General features: G+C 41.3%; 1 protein-coding gene across 2 annotated transcripts in view; it reads left to right on the forward strand.

The window, feature by feature from the left end:
* Positions 1-1480: 1480 nt before the first annotated feature.
* LOC115122333 (collagen alpha-1(VIII) chain-like) overlaps positions 1481-14977 on the forward strand; it is a 44387-nt gene continuing 30890 nt past the window's right edge. The window contains exon 1 of one of the 2 annotated variants that reach the window (XM_029651538.2): positions 1481-1545. The gene's annotated coding sequence lies outside the window, so the exon portion shown is untranslated. The remainder of the gene's footprint in view (positions 1546-14977) is intronic. The other variant, XM_029651539.2, reaches the window with a different exon arrangement.

A 14977-nucleotide genomic window follows, 5' to 3' on the forward strand; every position in this document is an offset into this window, starting at 1 on the left:
TAATGTTATCTAGATAAACAGGAATGGGGGGCGGTTATGATAATGTTTTCTAGATAAACAGGAATGGGAGGTGGTTATGATAATGTTATCTAGATAAACAGGAATGGGAGGTGGTTATGATAATGTTATCTAGATCAACAGGAATGCAGGGTGGTTATGATCATGTTATCTAGATCAACAGGAATGGGTGGTGGTTATGATAATGTTATCTAGATCAACAGGAATGGGCAGTGGTTATGATAATGTTATCTAGATCAACAGGAATGGGTGGTGATTATGATAATGTTATCTAGATCAACAGGAATGGGTGGTGGTTATGATAATGTTATCTAGATCAACAGGAATGGGGGGTGGTTATGATAATGTTATCTAGATCAACAGGAATGGTGCAGGAAGGACATGGAAAACTGCAACATTACAACACGGTTTCAATACGCCATCAAATCGAACCAGCTGTTCACTCGCTGTGTTCTGTTGATGTGAAGCTCTGCAGCAGAAGCACCACTGAGTTGTACTGTGCTAGAGATCAGCAGCCGGCCCAGTGGACAGATACTGGGAGATATAGCTCTTCTACTTCACCTAAACATCACCGGTCCACTGAACCAAACTTCTATCCATAAGAAATCTTCACTCTAAAGAATGGTTTTAACAGATAAAATCAAATGAGAATCAAGGAGAAGCTCCTTACAGGAGTAGTGTTAGAGGTTGGATTTATTTCCTTTGAGTGACCTGCCATGCCTCTATGTCCAACTCTCTTCTCTCTATCCACCTCTCTTCTCTCTATCCACCTCTCTTCTCTCTATCCATCTCTCTTCTCTCTATCCACCTCTCTTCTCTCTATCCATCTCTCTTCTCTCTATCCATCTCTCTTCTCTCTATCCATCTCTCTTCTCTCTATCCATCTCTCTTCTCTCTATCCACCTCTCTTCTCTATCCAATCTCTCTTCTTTGTCCAACTCTCTTCTCTATCCCCATCTATTCTTTCTATCCACCACTCTTATCTATATCCACCTCTCCTCTCCCAATCCATCTCTCTTCTCTCTATCCACGTCTCTTTTCTCTATTCACCTCTCTTGCAGTCTCTCCCCATCTCTCTTCTATCTATCTCCCTCTCTCTTTCTCTCTCCCTCTCTCTGACTTTGTATCCCTACTACTCAGGAGAATACCTCTCCACTCTCCCTCTCTTCTCTCTCTCCCCCTCTCTTCTATTATCTTTCTCTCTCCCTCTTTCACACTCTCTCGGGGGCTACCTCACCTCTCCCTCTGCCCACCTACTCTTAGGGGTACTCCTCCCCAATAGCTCCACCCACCTGCACATAATAGCCTAGTCTCCTCACCAGTAACTCCACCCACCTGAACATAAAAGCCTAGTCTCCTCCCAAGTAGCTCCACCCACCTGACCATAAAAGCCTAGTCTCCTCCCCAGTAGCTCCACCCACCTGCACATAAAAGCCTAGTCCATGCTGTTTACTTCTGTTCAGGGGTCTGTATCACACTTCTGTAACTCCAGTGATAGTTCCCCTCAACAGACACACACTGAGCAAGGTAAGGACATCCTATAGGTTTCCTGGAGGAAGGTGTGGTCTGTCAGGATGAATTTGGCTGATATTATGATGATGATTTGGAGGGGTTTTGTGAACTGGGTGTTTATCAGGAGTGTATTCTCATTCTCTAGACCTGGTACCACCTGACTATTTGGTGCTTTCATTGTCTGCATTTTTCTCCTCCGGTGAGTTTGTGTATTCTGGCAAGGGTGTCGAGGGAACGGGCGAGATTCTTTGTACGTGTCTGGGTTGTTCTGAAGGCTATGTGGTTAACATGAGGAGAACGTTCAGCTCAAATTGTTCAGTGTTAAATTGGGACTTTTGTAACCTTTCTTCACTGAGAGATTCCCTGAAAAAGATCCTGCTGGAATAACCCTACATCTCGTGATGATGAGGCACTTCTTTTTCCAAAGAGAAAAGGACATGTGAAACAGACAGTCTGTTCAGTAGAAATCCAGGGCTTGTCAGAGGTGTTAACTCTGAGAGAACTGACCCAGTAGCTTTACTTCCAGTCTAGTTAGTTAATATCACATCATGTATTAGGATGGTGATGTCAGAGGTGTTAACTCTGAGAGAACTGACCCAGTAGCTTTACTTCCAGTCTAGTTAGTTAATATCACATCATGTATTAGGATGGTGATGTCATCTCCAGTCTAGTTAGTTAATACCACATCATGTATTAGGATGGTGATGTCAGAGGTGTTAACTCTGAGAGAACTGACCCAGTAGCTTTACTTCCAGTCTAGTTAGTTAATACCACATCATGTATTAGGATGGTGATGTCATCTCCAGTCTAGTTAGTTAATACCACATTGTGTATTAGGATGGTGATGTCAGAGGTGTTAACTCTGAGAGAACTGACCCAGTAGCTTTACTTCCAGTCTAGTTAGTTAATATCACATCATGTATTAGGATGGTGATGTCATCTCCAGTCTAGTTAGTTAATACCACATCATGTATTAGGATGGTGATGTCAGAGGTGTTAACTCTGAGAGAACTGACCCAGTAGCTTTACTTCCAGTCTAGTTAGTTAATACCACATCATGTATTAGGATGGTGATGTCATCTCCAGTCTAGTTAGTTAATACCACATTGTGTATTAGGATGGTGATGTCAGAGGTGTTAACTCTGAGAGAACTGACCCAGTAGCTTTACTTCCAGTCTAGTTAGTTAATACCACATCATGTATTAGGATGGTGATGTCAGAGGTGTTAACTCTGAGAGAACTGACCCAGTAGCTTTACTTCCAGTCTAGTTAGTTAATACCACATTGTGTATTAGGATGGTGATGTCAGAGGTGTTAACTCTGAGAGAACTGACCCAGTAGCTTTACTTCCAGTCTAGTTAGTTAATATCACATCATGTATTAGGATGGTGATGTCAGAGGTGTTAACTCTGAGAGAACTGACCCAGTAACTTTACTTCCAGTCTAGTTAGTTAATACCACATTGTGTATTAGGATGGTGATGTCAGAGGTGTTAACTCTGAGAGAACTGACCCAGTAGCTTTACTTCCAGTCTAGTTAGTTAATATCACATCATGTATTAGGATGGTGATGTCAGAGGTGTTAACTCTGAGAGAACTGACCCAGTAGCTTTACTTCCGGTCTAGTTAGTTAATACCACATTGTGTATTAGGATGGTGATGTCAGAGGTGTTAACTCTGAGAGAACTGACCCAGTAGCTTTACTTCCAGTCTAGTTAGTTAATATCACATCATGTATTAGGATGGTGATGTCAGAGGTGTTAACTCTGAGAGAACTGACCCAGTAGCTTTACTTCCAGTCTAGTTAGTTAATATCACATCATGTATTAGGATGGTGATGTCAGAGGTGTTAACTCTGAGAGAACTGACCCAGTAGCTTTACTTCCAGTCTAGTTAGTTAATACCACATCATGTATTAGGATGATGATGTCATCTCCAGTCTAGTTAGTTAATACCACATCATGTATTAGGATGGTGATGTCATCTCCAGTCTAGTTAGTTAATACCACATTGTGTATTAGGATGGTGATGTCAGAGGTGTTAACTCTGAGAGAACTGACCCAGTAGCTTTACTTCCAGTCTAGTTAGTTAATATCACATCATGTATTAGGATGGTGATGTCATCTCCAGTCTAGTTAGTTAATACCACATCATGTATTAGGATGGTGATGTCAGAGGTGTTAACTCTGAGAGAACTGACCCAGTAGCTTTACTTCCAGTCTAGTTAGTTAATACCACATTGTGTATTAGGATGGTGATGTCAGAGGTGTTAACTCTGAGAGAACTGACCCAGTAGCTTTACTTCCAGTCTAGTTAGTTAATACCACATCATGTATTAGGATGGTGATGTCATCTCCAGTCTAGTTAGTTAATACCACATTGTGTATTAGGATGGTGATGTCAGAGGTGTTAACTCTGAGAGAACTGACCCAGTAGCTTTACTTCCAGTCTAGTTAGTTAATACCACATCATGTATTAGGATGGTGATGTCAGAGGTGTTAACTCTGAGAGAACTGACCCAGTAGCTTTACTTCCAGTCTAGTTAGTTAATACCACATCATGTATTAGGATGGTGATGTCAGAGGTGTTAACTCTGAGAGAACTGACCCAGTAGCTTTACTTCCAGTCTAGTTAGTTAATATCACATCATGTATTAGGATGGTGATGTCAGAGGTGTTAACTCTGAGAGAACTGACCCAGTAGCTTTACTTCCAGTCTAGTTAGTTAATACCACATTGTGTATTAGGATGGTGATGTCAGAGGTGTTAACTCTGAGAGAACTGACCCAGTAGCTTTACTTCCAGTCTAGTTAGTTAATATCACATCATGTATTAGGATGGTGATGTCAGAGGTGTTAACTCTGAGAGAACTGACCCAGTAGCTTTACTTCCAGTCTAGTTAGTTAATACCACATTGTGTATTAGGATGGTGATGTCAGAGGTGTTAACTCTGAGAGAACTGACCCAGTAGCTTTACTTTCAGTCTAGTTAGTTAATATCACATCATGTATTAGGATGGGGATGTCATCTCCAGTCTAGTTAATACCACATCATGTATTAGGATGGTGATGTCAGAGGTGTTAACTCTGAGAGAACTGACCCAGTAGCTTTACTTCCAGTCTAGTTAGTTAATACCACATTGTGTATTAGGATGGTGATGTCAGAGGTGTTAACTCTGAGAGAACTGACCCAGTAGCTTTACTTCCAGTCTAGTTAGTTAATACCACATTGTGTATTAGGATGGTGATGTCAGAGGTGTTAACTCTGAGAGAACTGACCCAGTAGCTTTACTTCCAGTCTAGTTAGTTAATATCACATCATGTATTAGGATGGTGATGTCAGAGGTGTTAACTCTGAGAGAACTGACCCAGTAGCTTTACTTCCAGTCTAGTTAGTTAATATCACATCATGTATTAGGATGGTGATGTCATCTCCAGTCTAGTTAGTTAATACCACATCATGTATTAGGATGGTGATGTCAGAGGTGTTAACTCTGAGAGAACTGACCCAGTAGCTTTACTTCCAGTCTAGTTAGTAAATATCACATCATGTATTAGGATGGTGATGTCAGAGGTGTTAACTCTGAGAGAACTGACCCAGTAGCTTTACTTCCAGTCTAGTTAGTTAATACCACATCATGTATTAGGATGGTGATGTCATCTCCAGTCTAGTTAGTTAATACCACATCATGTATTAGGATGGTGATGTCATCTCCAGTCTAGTTAGTTAATACCACATTGTGTATTAGGATGGTGATGTCAGAGGTGTTAACTCTGAGAGAACTGACCCAGTAGCTTTACTTCCAGTCTAGTTAGTTAATACCACATCATGTATTAGGATGGTGATGTCATCTCCAGTCTAGTTAGTTAATACCACATCATGTATTAGGATGGTGATGTCAGAGGTGTTAACTCTGAGAGAACTGACCCAGTAGCTTTACTTCCAGTCTAGTTAGTTAATACCACATTGTGTATTAGGATGGTGATGTCAGAGGTGTTAACTCTGAGAGAACTGACCCAGTAGCTTTACTTCCAGTCTAGTTAGTTAATACCACATAATGTATTAGGATGGTGATGTCATCTCCAGTCTAGTTAGTTAATACCACATTGTGTATTAGGATGGTGATGTCAGAGGTGTTAACTCTGAGAGAACTGACCCAGTAGCTTTACTTCCAGTCTAGTTAGTTAATACCACATCATGTATTAGGATGGTGATGTCAGAGGTGTTAACTCTGAGAGAACTGACCCAGTAGCTTTACTTCCAGTCTAGTTAGTTAATACCACATCATGTATTAGGATGGTGATGTCAGAGGTGTTAACTCTGAGAGAACTGACCCAGTAGCTTTACTTCCAGTCTAGTTAGTTAATATCACATCATGTATTAGGATGGTGATGTCAGAGGTGTTAACTCTGAGAGAACTGACCCAGTAGCTTTACTTCCAGTCTAGTTAGTTAATACCACATTGTGTATTAGGATGGTGATGTCAGAGGTGTTAACTCTGAGAGAACTGACCCAGTAGCTTTACTTCCAGTCTAGTTAGTTAATATCACATCATGTATTAGGATGGTGATGTCAGAGGTGTTAACTCTGAGAGAACTGACCCAGTAGCTTTACTTCCAGTCTAGTTAGTTAATACCACATTGTGTATTAGGATGGTGATGTCAGAGGTGTTAACTCTGAGAGAACTGACCCAGTAGCTTTACTTCCAGTCTAGTTAGTTAATATCACATCATGTATTAGGATGGGGATGTCATCTCCAGTCTAGTTAATACCACATCATGTATTAGGATGGTGATGTCAGAGGTGTTAACTCTGAGAGAACTGACCCAGTAGCTTTACTTCCAGTCTAGTTAGTTAATACCACATTGTGTATTAGGATGGTGATGTCAGAGGTGTTAACTCTGAGAGAACTGACCCAGTAGCTTTACTTCCAGTCTAGTTAGTTAATATCACATCATGTATTAGGATGGTGATGTCAGAGGTGTTAACTCTGAGAGAACTGACCCAGTAGCTTTACTTCCAGTCTAGTTAGTTAATACCACATTGTGTATTAGGATGGTGATGTCAGAGGTGTTAACTCTGAGAGAACTGACCCAGTAGCTTTACTTCCAGTCTAGTTAGTTAATATCACATCATGTATTAGGATGGTGATGTCAGAGGTGTTAACTCTGAGAGAACTGACCCAGTAGCTTTACTTCCAGTCTAGTTAGTTAATACCACATCATGTATTAGGATGGTGATGTCATCTCCGGAATATGATCATATGCTAAATCCTTCGCTTAGCATTCAAATATTATTCATATTATTCACATTCATATCATTCGAGGCAGAGAGAGAGAGGCTGTTGAACACAGATTAACCCATTGAAAACATACCTACAGGAGTCAGGATATGTGCAGCCTGATGGCCTGTCCTTGTAAAGTCAGTAGGCCCTGTGTCCACTAGACATGACTATGTGGCTCTGGGCTTCTTAATGGGTTCCCTAAAGCCCCATGCAGCATCCTAGCTTTACCTTCACTTCCTGGCCCATAGATCTGAGCCTGGACCCCGAGGGCAACTCTATTCTGTCCCCCCTCTCTTCCTCTCTCTCTTTCCCCCCTCTTTTGCTCTCTCTCTTTCCCCTCTCTTCCTCCCTCTCTTCCTATACAAGGATTAGATACAGCAGCTGGTGATGTCATTTATTTATTTGTTTTCTGAAGTTTATTTGGACAGGGACAGCGTGCAACAAAAACATGCGTTGCTCCAGATTTAGCAAACAGCTCATTTACATACTTAGTCCCTGGGGAGGTGAACATACACTGTAACCACGACAACATTATATACAAAAGGACAACATATGTACATCAGACATTTAAAAACAACAGGAAGGACATATAGACACGTTTCAGAACAGAGGCTAGGACATTACACATACAGATCATTGCACATATTGCTGTTGGACTTTATACATTTGAGTTATAAAACACAACAAATAAACACATATAAAATCAGAATGTTGCACATCAACCCGCGCCTCAGACTGACAAGTGGCTGTGTATTAGAAAGGGTTGCTCTGATTATTGGGGGAGGAACATTTACATGTTCAACAAACAAATCACATAATGAAATTAGATTTAAATCTGTATAGCTTAGGCAATTAGTGTCAACCTATTGGACAAAAACACATTGTGTGACTGCTCTAGCTCATAAATTAGTAGGTCTCTCTCTCTCTCTCTCTCTCTCAATTCAATTCAATTCAATTTGCTTTATTGGCATGACGTAAAAATTTACATCTTGCCAAAGCTTACTTTGAATATTTACAATATTAAAATAATTGTAATGAATATTGTCAACAGGACAACAGTAACAACAATAACCAAGGGTCAAAATAACTATTGAACAATATAGAGGACATGGTTGGTTGGTCTGTCAGACACTGTCCCTCATCTTATGGCAGGCAGCAATGTAGTGCGCTGCCAACCCACAGCTCTCTGCGTCCTCCCCCAACAGGATGGGAAGCCTATTCTCATCAGAGAGGTCTTTGAAACCTTGAATAAGGGTTTCAAATTTGGGGAAATTACACTCTCTAATTGTTTTATATTTCTGACATTTTGTCAGGAAATGCAGCTCTGTCTCGGGTTCTGCTGTGTTGCTGTCGTTGCACAGACTTTCCTCAACAGGGAGCCAGGTTTTTCTCTCTCTTTCTCTTTCTTTCTTTCTTTCTTTCTTTCTCACTTTCTTTCTCTCTTTCTTTCTCTTCTGTCTGTCTGTCTGTCTGTCTGTCTGTCTGTCTGTCTGTCTGTCTGTCTGTCTGTCTGTCTGTCTGTCTGTCTGTCTGTCTGTCTGTCTGTCTGTCTGTCTGTCTGTCTGTCTGTCTGTCTGTCTGTCTGTCTGTGTCTGTCTGTCTGTCTGTCTGTCTTTTTCTCTCCTACTCTCAGCTAATGCTGTTGAATAAGAAGTGTTTATAAGGTTTAGGGGAATGTGCCCTGGGATCACACAGCTGCAGTGGCTGTGATTTGAGCACACTACCAAATACGGGACAGTAGCAGTCTATCCCTAGCAGATCAGCCCTATTGCCGGGAGCAGAGAAGCCCTGTTCCGTTCCACTGCAGCTGCTGTGTCTGGTTCTTTAGTAGCTCGTCAGGATGTAACACCCACTGAATAGATGTATTGATAGTGCATTTAATTACAGTGCCTTCAGAAAGTATTCACACAAAGTATTTCCACATTTTGTTGTGTTACAGCCTGAAGATTGAGATTTAGTTTCACTGACCTACACACAATACCCCATAATGTCAAATTGACCTACACACTGACCTACACACAATACCCCATAATGTCAAATTGACCTACACACTGACCTACACACAATAACCCATAATGTCAAATTGACCTACACACTGACCTACACACAATACCCCATAATGTCAAATTGACCTACACACTGACCTACACACAATACCCCATAATGTCAAATTGACCTACACACTGACCTACACACAATACCCCATAATGTCAAATTGACCTACACACTGACCTACACACAATACCCCATAATGTCAAATTGACCTACACACTGACCTACACACAATACCCCATAATGTCAAATTGACCTACACACTGACCTACACACAATACCCCATAATGTCAAATTGGAAGTATGTTATTATTATCATTTTGTTTACAAATGAAAAGTTGAAGTGCCTTGAGTCAATAGGGATTCAACCCCTTTGTTATGGCAAGCCTAAATATGTTCAGGAGGGAAAATGGGCTTAACAAGTCACAAAATATATTGCATGGACTCACTCTGTGTGCAATAATATCTAAGGTCCCTCAGTCGAGCAGTGAATTTCATACACAGATTCAACCACAAAGACCAGGGAGGTTTCCCAATGCAAATAAAGGCACCTATTGGTAGATGGGTAAGAAAAAGGCAAACATTGAATATCCCTTTGAGCATGGTGAAGTTATTAATTACACTTTGAATGGTGCGTCAATACACCCAGTCACTACAAAGGTACACCATGAGGCCAATGGTGAATTAAAATAGTTAGAGTTTAATGGCTGTGAAGGGAGAAAACTGAGGATGGATCAACAACATTATAGTTACTCTACAATATCAACCTAAATGACAGAGTGAAAAGAAGGAACTTCCTGTACAAAATAAAAAATATTTTAAAACATCCTTACTGTTTGCAATAAGGCACTAAAGTAAAACTGCAAAAAAAAATGTGGCAAAGAAATGAACTTTATGTCCTGAATACAAAGCATTATGTTTGGGGCAAATCCAACACCTCATGGTGTTGGCTGCATCATGTTATGGGTATGCTTTTCATCGGCAAGGACTAAAGAGTTTTTTTAGGATAAAAATAAATGGAATAGAGCTAAGCACAAAACCTGGTTCAGTGTGCTTTTTAACAGACACTGGGAGACAAATTCACCTTTCAGCAGGACAATAACCTAAAACACAAGGCCAAATCTACACTGGAGTTGCTTACCAAGATGTCATTGAATGTTCCAGAGTGGCCTAGTGACAGTTTTTACTTAAATATGCGTGAAAATATATGGCAAGACTTGAAAAGGGCTGTCTAGCAATGATCAACAAACAACTTGTTTGAGCTTGAAGAATAATGTGCAAATATTGTATAATCCAGGTGTGCAAAGCTCTTAGAGACTTACCCAGAAAGATTCACAGCTGTTATCACTGCCAAAGGTGAATCTAACATGTATTGACTCAGGGGAGGGAATACTTGTGTAAATTAGATATTTCTGTATTTAATTTGAAATACATTTGCAACAATTTCTAAAAACATGATTTCACTTATTTCATTATGGGGTATTGTGTGTAAATGGGTGAGACCAAATATATTTAATTTGTTTTGAATTCAGGCTTGTAACACAACAAAATGTGCAATAAGTCAAAGGGTATAAATCATTTCTGATAAAATAACTTGACAGTTATGTGGATATCTAAAATAAAATAGCTTCAAAGTTATGTAGATTCTGAATTGAAGTATTCATAGTGAATTTAATAATATTACTGACAAAATAACTTGACAGTTATGTGGATATCTAAAATAAAATAGCTTGAAAGTTATGCAGATATGTGGAGTCATATTCTTAATAAAATATCCTTGAAAGTTACGCGGATGATGTCTCAAGCGAATGGCATGGAATTCAGAATTCCTACGTCAGTTTGGTATGACGTGAAATAGAACATATTTGATTGCTGAACTGTATAATACGTTAAGTTGTCTCTGACATCCATCATGTTCCTTATTCTCATCACTATCCTGTCCGGCCCGTGGCCGTACTGTATATCTCTCTTCTGAGAGATCCTAAATGATCCTGGGTTTGGTTTAATGGTCTGGAGTGAAGCCAACAGCATGTGGGTAAAAACAACCCAACATGCTGTTATATATATTTTATGGTGGATTATGGTACAGGGGGGAAGGAGAAATATGTGTTATGTTAACACCTTATGTAACCAACGGTAATAACATTTTATTATTAACATGGCGTTACATGGTACCTGCTTTGTAACTGCGTTATTGTGAAGAGAGCATCGATGACAGAAGCCAAAGTCCCTTAGACTGGTCTCTTGGATGGGATATTTCTCACACTGCAGTAGTTGGGAAAGTACTCAGTAGTCATACTTGAGTAAAAGTAAAGATACCTTAATAAAACATAACTCAAGTCAAAGTGAAAGTCACCCAGTAAAATATTACTTGAGTAAAAGTCTTAAAGTATCTGATTTTAAATGTACTTAAGTACAGTGGTGGAAAAAGTACTGAATTGTCATACTAAAAAAGTAAATGCTATACATCAAATTCCTTATATTAAGCAAACCAGACTACACAGGTTGTGTTTTATATTTACGGACAGACGGGCACACTCCAACACTCAGACATAGTGAGTCTCCTCCACACTCCAACACTCAGACATAGTGAGTCTCCTCCACACTCCAACACTCAGACATAGTGAGTCTCCTCCACACTCCAACACTCAGACATAATGAGTCTCCTCCACACTCCAACACTCAGACATAATGAGTCTCCTCCACACTCCAACACTCAGACATAGTGAGTCTCCTCCACACTCCAACACTCAGACATAATGAGTCTCCTCCACACTCCAACACTCAGACATAGTGAGTCTCCTCCACACTCCAACACTCAGACATAGTGAGTCTCCTCCACACTCCAACACTCAGACATAGTGAGTCTCCTCCACACTCCAACACTCAGACATAGTGAGTCTCCTCCACACTCCAACACTCAGACATAGTGAGTCTCCTCCACACTCCAACACTCAGACATAGTGAGTCTCCTCCACACTCCAACACTCAGACATAGTGAGTCTCCTCCACACTCCAACACTCAGACATAATGAGTCTCCTCCACACTCCAACACTCAGACATAATGAGTCTCCTCCACACTCCAACACTCAGACATAGTGAGTCTCCTCCACACTCCAACACTCAGACATAATGAGTCTCCTCCACACTCCAACACTCAGACATAATGAGTCTCCTCCACACTCCAACACTCAGACATAGTGAGTCTCCTCCACACTCCAACACTCAGACATAGTGAGTCTCCTCCACACTCCAACACTCAGACATAATGAGTCTCCTCCACACTCCAACACTCAGACATAGTGAGTCTCCTCCACACTCCAACACTCAGACATAGTGAGTCTCCTCCACACTCCAACACTCAGACATAATGAGTCTCCTCCACACTCCAACACTCAGACATAGTGAGTCTCCTCCACACTCCAACACTCAGACATAGTGAGTCTCCTCCACACTCCAACACTCAGACATAATGAGTCTCCTCCACACTCCAACACTCAGACATAATGAGTCTCCTCCACACTCCAACACTCAGACATAGTGAGTCTCCTCCACACTCCAACACTCAGACATAATGAGTCTCCTCCACACTCCAACACTCAGACATAGTGAGTCTCCTGATCAGAGGCAGTAGGGATTACATTGCATTATATTGATAGGTGTGTGAATTTAACCATATTGCTGTCCTGCCTGAGCATTCCAAATATAATGAGTACTTTTGTGTCTCAGGGAAAATGTATGGGAGTAAAAAGTACATATTTTCTTATGTAGTGAAGTAAAATTTGTCATAAATATAAATAGAAAAGTCAAGTACAGATACCCCAAAAAAACTTCTTTAGTACTTCAACATAGTACTTTACACCACTGATACTGTGACATCATTTATCATCAGTCATTTATATCAGTTATGTCCATGGATTTAAACATGTATAGAATAGAATACCTTTATTGTAAATTAGATTAGAGTTCAGTTCCTGGAGGGTTTACAACATTCAATACAGCTCAAGCTTAACAAGAATATCGTGCCTCTCCACAAAAGTGTGGCCTAAAATATGCGACAGCTCACAGTTCCCAGTGTTAACAACATAAATAGTCTTAGTCTGAGATCACCAAGTATTGTGAAGGTACCAAAGCCTTCCCAACATAAAGTCAGCCTCTCCTCAGCTTATTTGTGACCCTCTTGACCCCTCGTTGACCCTGACCTCCATTACGACGTCCTATTCCACCCAGCTCTGTGAACTGTGTACTGCTGAGGTCATTGTGATCACCATTGGTTTCCCACCTCTGGAGGCTGAGAGCTACGACCAAATAACTCAGGGTGACTCCTGTAGCCTTGCTCTGTAAAGAGAGCGTCTATGTGTGAAGGAATGCTGGAAAAGGCCAGGCACACACACACATCGATCAGCTCATAAAATGGGCAGGACAACGGGAGTATTGGCAGAGGCGCTGACCTTTGCAGGGCAGGTATTTAGGCTGCTGGGAGTTGGGAGTGGAGTAGTGTTTGTGATGGGATAAATCACATCAGACAAGGCCAGATGAACAGCACATACAGGGAGAGGAGAGGGGAGAGGAGGGAGAAGAGAGGAGAGCAGAGGGAAGGGGAGAGGTGAAGGAGGGAGGAATGGAGAGGAGAGCTGGGGAACAAAGTTAAAGTGAGAGAAAGACAAAGGATCAGGAGTGAGTTGGAGGGAGGATTGATTCCTCTGCTGCTCCCCACACTACTGCTGTCAGAGTGGGACTGGAGACCTCACAGCCATCTCATCCTCATACAGTTGTCTGATGGGGCTAACAGGTCTAGCTCTCTTTCTTTCCCTCCCTCTTTCTTTCTCTACTTCTCTTTCTTGGGCTGTCTCTCTCTTGCTGTCTCTGTGTCTCACTCTCCTCTCTGTCTCTCTCATTTTCTCTCATTCTTTCTCTCTCTCTCTTCCTCTTTTCCTCCCTCCCTCCCTCCTGCTCTATCTCTCTGTCTCTGCTGCCCAAGGGTCTTCACCTCTAGACCAGGTCAGCTGAGTGAAGTGTGGAGTGGTGTTCCTGAATACACAGAGAGAGCACCCACAGATGAGATGAAGACGAGAGGGAGAGAGAGAGGCTTAGGTCCCGATGGGTTTTACAGTCCCCAGATGTGTGTTTGGCTCCCGCTCGGCTCTGTCAGCTGATCGGACATTCCTGTGGAACCAGTGGTGTGTCTTTCCCTTTGAAACTCCAGAATGCTGCTGGGAAAAAGTCTAAGTGGGATACCTTTGGACGTCCCAACTCTGACGTCACCCCATTGAACTTGAAATATAAAACAGTTAAGTTAGTGTTAGGTAAGGGTTATGTTTAAGATTAGGGTAAATTATAAGGTTAGGATTTAGGGTTTAAGGTCGGGAAGTCACAAGGTTCCCAGATATCACTAACACATACTGCTGCTAATACGGAGCTGCTCTTCTTCTGTTTAACACACTACTCATTATTGGAGGCTGCTGAGGGGAGGACGGCTCATAATAATGGCCGGAACGGAGCAAATGAAATGGCATCAAACACCTGGAAACCATGGAAACCATGTGTTTAATGTATTTGATACCATTCCACTGATTCTGCTCCAGTCATTACCGTGTGTGTGTGTGTGTGTGTGTGGTAGAGTAAGGTTGGAGTGGTTGCCATGGTTACCCATGGACATCGGTTGGGCGAAAGGGAATGGGATGACATCAAAGACAATGGGCTTCTTTAGGGCACCAGCCACAGCCTGTAGGAAGGGAACCTGAACTGAGGCTCTGATCTAAAATCAGCTTACTCTCATCATATCCTAACCTTACCTATTAGATGGGGAAATGCTAAACTTGACCTTGGATCAGTGAGTACTGATGTAGGATCTTATTTTGAGCCAGTTTCCTACAGCAGGAAAATAATGCTGCAGCAATAGGAAATGTGAATTATGTGGATTATAATTATTGAACATTTTTTGTAGGGGTTGATACATTTTTCATTAGGACAAATCAAGTCTGACATTTTAAAGTGGAAATTACAACCTTTAGGAGCCTTTTTAAACCTTGAATACACTACAAGTTTCAGCAACAAAACAAAAAGTTTCAGCAAGAAAAGAGTGATCAAATTAAGACCCTACATCTGTAGG

Source organism: Oncorhynchus nerka, linkage group LG5 (assembly GCF_034236695.1).
Source record: "Oncorhynchus nerka isolate Pitt River linkage group LG5, Oner_Uvic_2.0, whole genome shotgun sequence".
Classification (NCBI taxonomy): domain Eukaryota; kingdom Metazoa; phylum Chordata; class Actinopteri; order Salmoniformes; family Salmonidae; genus Oncorhynchus; species Oncorhynchus nerka.